Source organism: Cydia pomonella, chromosome 12 (assembly GCF_033807575.1).
Source record: "Cydia pomonella isolate Wapato2018A chromosome 12, ilCydPomo1, whole genome shotgun sequence".
Taxonomy (NCBI): Eukaryota; Metazoa; Arthropoda; class Insecta; order Lepidoptera; family Tortricidae; genus Cydia; species Cydia pomonella.
In genome coordinates, this window is record NC_084714.1 from 13,053,946 (window position 1) to 13,065,258 (window position 11,313).

The window sequence follows — 11,313 nt, forward strand, 5'->3', positions numbered from 1 at the left end:
TAAATCCCGGTCTTTTGATAGGCTTGCGTGGGGATATAGATCCAACACGTAGAGGCCTCTTGGAGTGCTTTAATGTCATGGAGAACGCCCGCTGGAACCCGTTCACGGCCGCAAAAATAGACACCCATGAACCGGTCGCAACAGGCATTGGGACTATTGTAGTAAAGTGAACAGTATAACGGTCTATGGATTGAAGTTTGGCAGGACAATGAGACTGGGTTAATGCAAAGACGTCCGGACACCTGCCATAAAAATGTTTTCACTAGTTATCGAGGCAGGCGGTGACTCGCCGCCCACTAGATGGGCCCCTGAAAATGCCGTCGTGAAGACGACCAGGAGCAACACCGGTGTGAGCGGCTCAGGGGTGTCGAGAGGTGTACGCCGCTTTCTACCCAGTGGCTGATAACAGCCACTGTGCCAACTCGCGTCTAATGCAAGTTTTCACTTCCACCCCTGGAGCATTTAGCTCTAACGACTCCTCTCTGGACGGCCAATGAAGGCAAGCCAGAGCTGAGAGTCCTGCGGGTCCCCTCGGGGTCCACTCCGACCGACGAAGACACACCGGAGACGGAGACACTGACCGACTCTCGGGAGTACTCGGGTCGGGTCGTTACTCCCCAACAGCTCGCCACAAGCTTATTATTATTATTAATATATGTTTCGGACTGTTTTGCTTCTTTTGATATTTTTGTTTCTTAAGGCGCTAGTGCACTACCTACAAAATTTCGCAAAAATGTCCTAATTTACTAGGCCGCAAAGAGAAGCATGGTATTCAAAACTGACATCAATTAGCCTAAAAATCAAAACAGGCCGACTCAAATAATTTCATTACCATTTACATTTCAAAATTTCGTTACATTTGGTTGAGTTTTGTAGGAGGAAACAGTCGAGTACGAAAAATTGTTTTTTGAGATTTTTACGCAGGATTTTTCGCCTAACCCGGCGTTGTCCTTATTGCACTAGTTTTAGGAGCCGCTTCCGTTAGCGAGACGGATATATTCGCATAGAATATTTAAATCTCAGCCCCTGTATCCCCTTAATGGAACTGTTACTGTGTGTGTGTGTGTGTGTGTGTGACTAAATAATTATCATCTATACTTACGTTAATCTATAATCTAAACTATCTACTCACATAATATTTGTATCAAGGATGCTGGCGGCATTTACTCGTTGTATCGCAATGCTGATACGTTGTGCGAGGAAGCCGCCAGCTCTTCTGTCACCAGCAGTTACCTCAAACAGACGCTTTACGATTTCTAAAAAACCTTGTGCGCGCTGGTACCACATTGGACCTAGAGTTTCAACGCCAAATGGTACAAAATAGTACCCTATACCGAGGCTCTTACTATTTATTACGTTTCAAAATTTCGGTGCTCTGCGCCGCTGCGCCCGCTTTTACATAAGTCCGTTGGAAGAGGGACGGTGTCAGTGTGTCTACGTAGATGGCATCCCACACTAAGATCAAACAACTAACAATTTAGATGTAGTATATGGTGATGTAGGGACCAATGTAGGCAGGTATCAGAAGGTTGGTTGAAGTAAAAGTCGATTTGTAGCTATGTACAAGACTGAATGTATTTTATTTACAAAATGCGCGTAATTGATATAGAATTTGAGAAATGTAAGAAAGGGATGTATATACAGGAAAGAGTGTTATAAATAATAGTAGCCGCGCGGGATGAGGTGCGCGGGCGCGAGTGTTGCGGCGCGTGGGCGCGGCATTTGCGCGCGCCTATAAAATAAAGCGCGCCAACGCTGATCGTCCTTTTCTCGGCTGGCCTCCGTAGGGTGCGCATCGTGTCGTCGGTGCGCGGGGTGCGCCATGTCCCGCTCCGCTGCTAGATGCCCGCTGGTAGAAGACACGACGAGTTCGACGAGGATGCTGCAGGCTCCGCATATGTATAAACTGCCCTTCTCAGGGCAAACTCAAAACAGCTCTTGTTAGAGCAAACGTCACCGTTTCTCTGCTTAACCGCAGAGTGTCAATCGATCGATCTATAAACTGTTCTTATCAGAACAATTTCATTGTTTCTATAACGGACACGACGCCGATCGATGTATATGTCTATGTATGTATATATGTCCCCACAAGTACAATTTACATGTATTACATTTTTTTAAATTCATTATTATAGAATATAGTTAATTAACGAACAAGTTTGCATAGTGTAATCAGGACAGAGAGAGAGCTATAAATATATAAAAAAAACTTACATATTAATATATATTAATATAGCTTGCTTTAATAAACGTACCTACTTACTTAAAGATTACCGTCATATTTCATCCTTTTTAATGTAATATTAAACATAGAAAATGTGCTGGTTAGGTTTCAAGATTTTCACTTGTGGGTTGGATAATAGGATGTCGTTTTTCAGCGGACCATTTGCAGTTGCATTTTGTGGAGGTAAAATGCAGTCGAGTTTTCAATGTTTATCGCTTGAGAAAAGCATTTGACATCTTATGATTATGTATTAGGTAAGTACATACATATAATTATCATACTGGTATATTTGACAATTAGTTGTTTAAAACAGAACCCCTAGTGTAAATTTATTCGCTAGTCAAGTCTCATTTTGTATGGGATATAGAAACAGCGTGCCTAGCGGGATGTTTCGGAAACTCAAAATCCGCAACGCAAACGCGTACGTGTCACGCTATCGAATAAATTTACACTAGGGGTACAGTTTTATCGATTTCGATGAGATGTACAATACAGTTTCACGAAGAGAAATCGATCTAAGTAGTTAAATATCACAGGATATATTATTTTCACGCAACCCAAAAAATATTTAGATTTAATCAAATGAAAAACAAGCTTGTATTAAAACAAACAAACAATTTTGCATTTTAATTCCAAGCTTTCAGATTTTTATAATGGTAATATTTTTAGACACGCAATTAGATCATTAGACTGCTTTGTTCGAGGATGCTGTAGGTACGTTTACTATTAAATTCATTTTGTAAAATGTTTCTTGCGTGATGGCTCATTTCATTTTGAGTTACAGAAAAAATAACAAACTATGAAAAGATATTCTTGAAATTCAGGATTTGATTGAAGTCTGTAGGGCTAATATGGTCGAATCTTTATCACTTGTCATAATGCCTGTCACGTTCTAACAAGTATGTAAGTGCGAAAGTGACGCATGGTATGACAGGCGATAAAAATGCGACCATGATACCGCTGCTGTTCTATTTAAAACAATGCATCATGGAGGCCGATTAAGACTTACAAGTTACATGTTATGACATTAATCACCCGTGTATCTCGTGTTTAGTGCTAGTGAGTTTCACGAGTAATATCATGACTGCTAATACTGAGTAATGTCATGGTAGCCGTACATAGCTAGAATGTAAAGTTTGGCGCTAACTATAGTTGGAGTTAAATGGGAAAGTTTACAGACCTACAGTGAAATACAAAATTGACCACATCGAAAAGCTTGACTATTTGTTGGTTACTGCACCATTTTAAAAAGTGGCGGTAACGTTGACGTGTCAAGAACTGTACTTCTAGTGTAAATTTATTCGATGGCGTAATGTGACGTACGCGTTTGCGTTAAGTCTCATTTTGTATGGGATTTTGAGTTTCCAAAACGTTCCGCTTGGCGCGCTGTTTCTAAATCCCATACTAAATGAGACTTAAAGCAAACGCGTACGTCACGTTTCGCTAGCGAATAAATTTACACTAGGGGTACTTGTTCTACAGTAGAATACCGCATGTACACCTGAAAAGTACCTATACAATATATGTTAATGTACACCTACCTAGGTTAGTAAAATAACTTGAAGAGGTAATGAAATACCAGCATATAGTGCCATTTCCATGTTGATGTACTAGCTTACTAACGAAGTATCGAATATGAACAACGATAAAGTCAACAACAGGCCGCGTAGCCAACGTGCATATCGTACACGCTCCGTGGCGAACGAAATGCAACTGTCACAGTCGCACTAATATGAAAGAGTGATAGAGAGAGATAACTACGCTACGCTACGGAGCGTTAACGATTGTAACGTTGGCTACGCGGCCAGGCTATCATGTCAAATTAAATACAACAATAAATGCAATTTCGTTGGCATTTAAATACGCGGAGGTTAATTTGAATTTAATAGCAATGTAAAATTTAATATGGTAATTTTTGTGCATTGTGCACAGCGCACAGAACAATTTGTGCTTGAGTAATGCAGTTAATTGTGAATTTAACTTACTGTAAACTGATTCAACGCATAAAAACTCCTTATTATTCATAAAACCTTAAAATATTTAGCACGAATAGGAGTATTTTAAGAGTCATTAGAGAAATTATATCAATGAGAAAATATTTACAAAATTTTTAGTTTCTTCTAATATTATAAATATTAACGAACTAAAATTCAAAAGAATATAAAGTCTATTGATACTCGTAAGATGACATAGAAGATCTAGAATTGAAAGGTCCGTGGTTGGCTATTAGTAATTTATTCATACCTATCCAAGTGCTTTCAGGTTAATTTTCTACCAGTTTTTTTTTTTAATTTTCCACTAAAGTTTTCTCCTCTAAATGATAATGACTCTGAGTATTTTAATTTTGCTATTTACACATACCTACGTTATTTTGTATTAAAATCTATCAGAAAGAACTTAGGGCCTGTTTCACAATGTACAAGTAAAGTGTTAGATAGCTAATTAACAAATAAATTAAACGCCCAAGTAAATCTTGCTCAAAAATTCAAAATTCAAACATTTATTCTGCAAGTAGGCCTCAAGGGCTCTTTTACAATTCAATACAACATTAGTAACATCATATAGTGACATGAAAAATACATAACAACATTTATAAATACAACATAATAATCTTAAAATAAATAATTACAATACAAAAGAGATGTATAGTCTCTGCAAAACTTAGCACTTTATCTACCAGTTAAGCTTATTTGAAGATTGTGAAACGGCAACGATGAATTTATTCGTCAGATAAGTGGCAAGTCAAGTAGCATATTCAGGACTTTACTTCGACATTGTGAAACAGGCCCTTAACACAGGACTGAAAAGTCTCATCAACAAATACACGATGTAACACGAGGAACGTGAAAGATTTTAACCACGTACTTCTGAAGCTAAAAGAAGGAAAAAATGATATATGAGTTTAAGTAAATTTTGCAAAAAAATTCACCTCTCCCTGCAGCTCGCCTGCTCGTTTGCAGCCTATTACATAAAAAAAAAGCTGACTGTACACCATTGTAACTACATTTCCGATTTAAGGTAACAGATATGTCAACATAGCTACCTAACAAACAGCTTGGCCTTATTTCGTTTTTTAGATTGCCACCCAATGGGAAAATTAATTAAGAGACATATTCTCACTTCGCTTTGTATGGGTGTGAGTCGTGGACAATGAGGCAGAAGGATAGGAAACGCTTAGAGGCTTCTGAGATGTGGTTGTGGAGAAGAATGGAGAGAATAAGTTGGACAGAGAAAAAAAACAAACGAGGAAGTGCTGCAAATTGTTGGAGAGAGGAGAAACCTACTGAGGATGAGGACCATAGAGAATAGACGAGGAAAACTGATAGGTCACTTGATAAGACACGACACTTTCTTTAAAACTATTTTGGAAGGCAAGATCGAAGGTAGAAGAGGAAGAGGAAAACCACGAGCAAGTTACACGCAGCAACTAAAAGGAAAAGCAAATGTGACCGGTCGGGAATGGATGGTCGGAAAATGACGACCGGTCTGGCCTAGTGGGTAGTGACCCTGCCTATGAAGCCGATGGTCCCGGGTTCAAATCCTGGTAAGGGCATTTATTCGTGTGATGAGCATGGATATTTGTTCCTGAGTCATGGATGTTTTCTATGTATTTAAGTATTTATAAATATGTATATATTATATATATCGTTGTCTAAGTACCCGCAACACAAGCCTTATTGAGCTTACCGTGGGACTTAGTCAATTTGTGTAATAATGTCCTATAATATTTATTTATTTATTTAAATGTCGTGTCTTACAGGGACCTAAAGAACTTTGCCGAGGACCGCAAAAACTGGCGTCTACTCCAACGACAAGAGCCATGCTCTTAAATGATGATGATGATTCTCACTTAGAGCATTTAACCAACCGGAATCGCCGTTAAGAGCTTACTTCTCAGTCGAAAACCTCGACCAATGGTCATACGTCATACATGTTATATGGACTGATGTTTGTCGGACATGGCATCGTACATTTGACGTGCCCCTCCCCCACAAAAATCAGCAGACTGTTTTGTACAGAAAATTACAGACAAGGCGTCTCCAGTTGGTTAAATGCTAAGTATTCTCGTTAAAAATCTGTTTTAATGTATGCGGCGGGACTAAAATGCATCTTGTTGACCCGAATCAGAAAATAAGTAAAATGACGACGGACTTTACAGCAGTCGTCTAGTTCGTTCTAGTTGCACAACCCACAGCTGAATCATTTACATTTCGCTCAGCAAATTTACATACTCTTTGCTCGAACCCCTAGGAATCGCAACATCTCATAAAATGGAGAAACAACACGGTGCTTCCTGAATTATTGAAGCACTGTATTCCAACAGTTAACGACTGTGTAATTTTATCCAAGGATTTATGCTGTATCCCGCGGAGCTGTCGCGTTCTTTCTCGAAACAAGACAGGCTACACTTATTTATGAGCCCAAACATGATGTCTCTCCCGTAGTGTGTGCCGCCGTTGAAATTAAATAAAAGATTAATGCTTTTCCCCGTTTCCTAATATGACCGAAATTGGTGAGACTAAGCAGCCGGCGCGTCGGCAGCGCTTTTTCTTTGTTATTGCACTTTTGGGTTACAAGCATCAATATTTTTCAACGATTTAAAATTATTTCTGAATACATGAGAGTAGACCCCAAAAAAATACTTTAAGAGGATTCTCCAGTTCATGGTTTAAAAATAAATAAGCGCGTCTATTTCACTTCCGTGGTACGTTCTACCCCTGAGTGCCTGACATGAAAATTGAAATTTCATTATCTCTCTTGCATATTCGAGCGATAAAAAGGCAGACAACGAAATTTAGATTTTCGCGGTAGACCCTATGTCCATTCCGCTGGTGGTCTGAAGTTGAATCGATGTTTGAACGTAATAGAGGTAGTAGTAGTTAAAGTAGAGAAACGGGGTGTAGGGGGGAGTAGTCACGCGGGTTCAGGTGTGCGGCGCTGAGCCAGCGGGCTCACTCCCTCAAGTCTATCATACGCGTCCCCGTCGTCTATGGCTCTGCCGCCGCAGGCCATGGACGAACCCATCCCACTTGTGGGGTGGGTCGCACACCCTGGTAATGCTGGTGGTCGGTCGGGCGTCGCACGTTCCATCTGCCCCGGACCACCAGTAGCCGAGTATGAAGGCGACGTCATAACCCACGAGGACCTAAAAACCCGAAGGGGGTATGACACACTCTGGAGTTTCCTGTAGAACATGGCTGGCAATTTGGTTTCGATCTAATTGGCAGCTATGTTTTATGGATCTCCCGGTTCCGCTTAGGGAGTAGGTGACCTAGGCGGACTACACTCACCTACCTGCGTTTGTCCTGCGCAGTAGAGCGCCGTCAGCGGGGATGCAGGAGTCCTAGGGGCCGAGGCCCGCAGGGGGTCGGGGTTAGTTATCCCCTGTGGGCCAATATGCCCTTTTTGGTCCGAATTTCCGGCGAAACGGTGGCCCTGCAACTAGCCACTGCAGGGTAATGGACACGCGTCCCGTACGGTCGAGGTGGTACGGTCCGCAGGCGAGGTGTGGGGAGGGGCGTCCTCTGGGAGGATGCCTGGGGCTCGGCCATGCTGACGGGGCAAGGGCGCGTGGAACCACTGGAGGAGATGGGATCGTCTCTTCCAGCCACGTGTCTGCAGCTCCCGATGTCGCGCAGGAGAACCAACTCAACACACCTATACCTCTTGGGTATTCCTGGTGTCCAAAGTGACATCCCCAAAGGTGCGGGCTCCATGGAGGGTGGGAAGCTCGAGAGGTGAAAACAAGCAAAAGGAACAATGGATAAACCAAGATCCCAAACCCCAACACCGGAGGGAGACGGAGCAGCTTCGGCTGTACCGGGAACCTCCACCCAACACACCACACCACAGGGTCAAGGAGCTGTTTCGACAGTTCCTCCCTCCTTAACACGTGCCTACAGGGAGGCACAAGCAACCCTGGCAGGCAACAACACACACGATGGTGGAGCTGTTCCGACAGTTCCGCCACACACCACACCACACAAAACACACACACACCGTGGCGGCGCAGTCTCGACAGTACCGCCATGCAAGGGACAGTCCGCACCAGGTGGGAGAGCCGCCGGGAAACCGAAGGCACGTAAACCTGATGCGTTGACGCCCAAAGCAGCAGGCCCGGTGCTCCAGAGTACTGCGCCTCCACTACCGACACCGGGGACATCCAAGGGTGCCATACCGAAGGGAGGGAAACCCCCCGCCAAGGTAAAGCGCACCCAGCCCCTACTACCAACACCGGGGACATCCACGGGTACCATTCCAACGGGAGGGAAACCCCCCGTATCGGAAAAGCGTACCCGGCCCCTACCTCCAGCACCGGGGACATCCAGGGGTGCTGTTCCAACAGGGGGAAAACCCCCTGTTACGGAGCAGGACCCGGTGATTGAACCGGTGCAGGTGGTGTTGGACCCTATCTCTGCCCAGCTGGAGGCTGGCTGGACCGTACACGAGTCCAGGAAGGCGCGGAAGCGAAAGCCCGGTAAACGGGCTGAACTTCCTGTGCCCCCGCCTCCACCTGTTACAGCCGCGGCTAAGCCGCACAAGCGTAACAGGAAGCAACGGCAGAGATACAGAAGGGCCCAAGCGGCCCTGAACAACACCGCCCCGGAGCCCCAACAAGGCGCCCCTGGAAAGGATGGGGAGCGGGCAGCAGCTGGCCCACCAGCAGCAAACCGCGCCCCCCTCCAGGGGAAAGGGGCGAAAGGAACCAGGGCCGAGGGTGGGAGTAACCAAGGGGCCCGGTCGTCTGCCAAGAGGGCTCGTCTTGACGAGACCATATCCCCCAGGGGCGAGCCTAAGAGGCAGAAGACTGGACCGCGAGGTGAAACCCCCCATGCCGACTATGCGGAGGCTGCAAAGGCGGACCTACTGATGGCAGTGACCACTGCCACCTCGGGACACCTGAGCCCGCAACAGTCGGAGGAGGTCCAGAGGCAACTGCTAGCCCTGCTCTCACAGGAGGCAAAGCAGCCGACCGAAAGCCTTCCCGCGGGACCGATCTTCAGGGGCAAGCCTACCTGGGCTAATGGCTCCTTGAGATTGTGGTGCGAGGATCAGGCTACGCTAGCATGGCTCAAGCGCAGCGTGGCCACCATCACCCTCGATAAGGGGGAGAAGGTGGTGGTCAGGCGCCTCAGCGAGGTGCCAAAGCGAGTACGATGCGGCATCCTGTTCCCGGGCGTCTGGAAGGACTTTGGCGAAGTAGGCCGAGCCCTTCGGTACCAGAACCCGTGGGCGGAAATAGACCGCTGGCTACTCAACCGGCGCGAGGTGCAGGGAACGGAAACGTTCGCTGTCGTCAGCGTGCCGGAGACAGTGGTGCAACCCTTGGTGGACCGCGGGCGCCGACTTGGCTTTATGCTGGGGTCGGTGTACGTGAAGTTCGAGGGGGCACGAGGAAAATTCAGGGAGCAGCCGCCCCCTGTTAGCACTGTCGCCACTGGTGGCGAAGCCGCTGCACCGTCCGAGCCCATGGACACTTCCGGGGCGACGCAGGAACCCATGGACGAAGTCCAGGTGCCTGAGTCGCAAGCTCCAGCGCAACCTCCCTCCGTCTCCGAGGAGAACGAAGAAGAACTTCTTCGTGACTCCTCGGAGAGTGAGGGGGAATGCGCGCAGGGGCTAGGGAAGTTGGCCATCGACAAGGAGGAGGAGGAGCCGATGTCGGCGGAGGAGGGTGATCCTTGTGAAGGAACTCCCTTCGCCCATTGGTAAATTCCTCCAAGCCAACCTCCACCACAGCGAAACGGCGACGGCGCAGATCCGGAAGTGGTTGGAGGACAACACAACAGCCGTAATTCTGATCCAGGAGCCGTGGGTCAGAAGGGGCTCTGTCTGCGGACTCCGCAACTTAGGAGGTAAGCTAACAGTCTACTGGACAACCCCCGGGCTTGCATCTACACAACCAATAACATACATGCGCAACCTCTAACGAGCTTCTGTTCCAGAGACCTGTGCGCTATAAAACTGCACGGGGCGCAAGACTCCAGCCTGCAGGAGGTGGTAGTAGCCTCTGTGTATATGCCGGAGGCTGAAGAACCACCACCGCACGACATGGCAAGGCTGGTCAACTACTGCGAAGAGGCAGGGCTCGAGCTCATCGTGGCCACCGACTCGAACGCGCATCACCCCCTATGGGGGATGGAAGCAGGTAACGAGAGAGGTAAGAAGCTCGTCGAGTACCTATTCACTACAAACCTCAACCTCCTTAACACAGGTTCAGAACCGACATTTGTAAACAGACGCAGCAGGACAATCATTGACCTGACCCTAGCAACCGAAAAAGCATCGAGACTAATCTCGGGCTGGCATGTATCGAAGGAGGTATCGTGCTCAGACCACAAGTGGATTCGATTTGACATTCAGGTAGAAACACAAGCAGCAGTGCCCAGGCGGAACCCACGCAAGATGAATCGTGACCTTTACACGGTGCGATTGTCTACAACATTGAAACAGCTGGAGGGTCCCCCTAGAATAGAAGGCACAGCGGGCATAGAGGAACAGGTAAGCATTCTCACGAGCACCATTCTGGATTGCTACCATCAAGCATGCCCCTTATCGACCCCACCGACCAGAAGCAGAGGGAAAAACAACTGGTGGGGACCTGAGCTGGAGAGACTCAGGGGCAAGATGAGGAGGCAACTGAACAGAGCTATGAACACAGGCGCTGACGAGGACTGGGACAACTATAAGTCCACCAAGGCCAAGTACAAAAAACGTCTCAGGTACAGAAGCACAAACTCTTGGCGCAAATTCTGTACAGACATCGAGACCACCACGCAGGCCAACAGGGTAAGGAAGGTCCTCTCTACCAACTCGACCATAACCTTAGGATCCCTGCGTAAGCCAGACAACTCTCTCACAAACTCACCGGAGGAGGCGGAACGGGTCCTAGTGCAAACGCACTTCCCGGACTGCGTGATATCGCACCCAGTAAGTTGGAACGAGATGGAGACAACCACCCCGACGGAAGGCGAGTGGCTACAGACATATGAGGTAATCAGCCCGCAGCGCACGCAGTGGGCCCTAAACAGCTTTGACTCCTTCAAATCTCCAGGTATGGATGGGATCTTCCCTGCGCTTCTTAAATG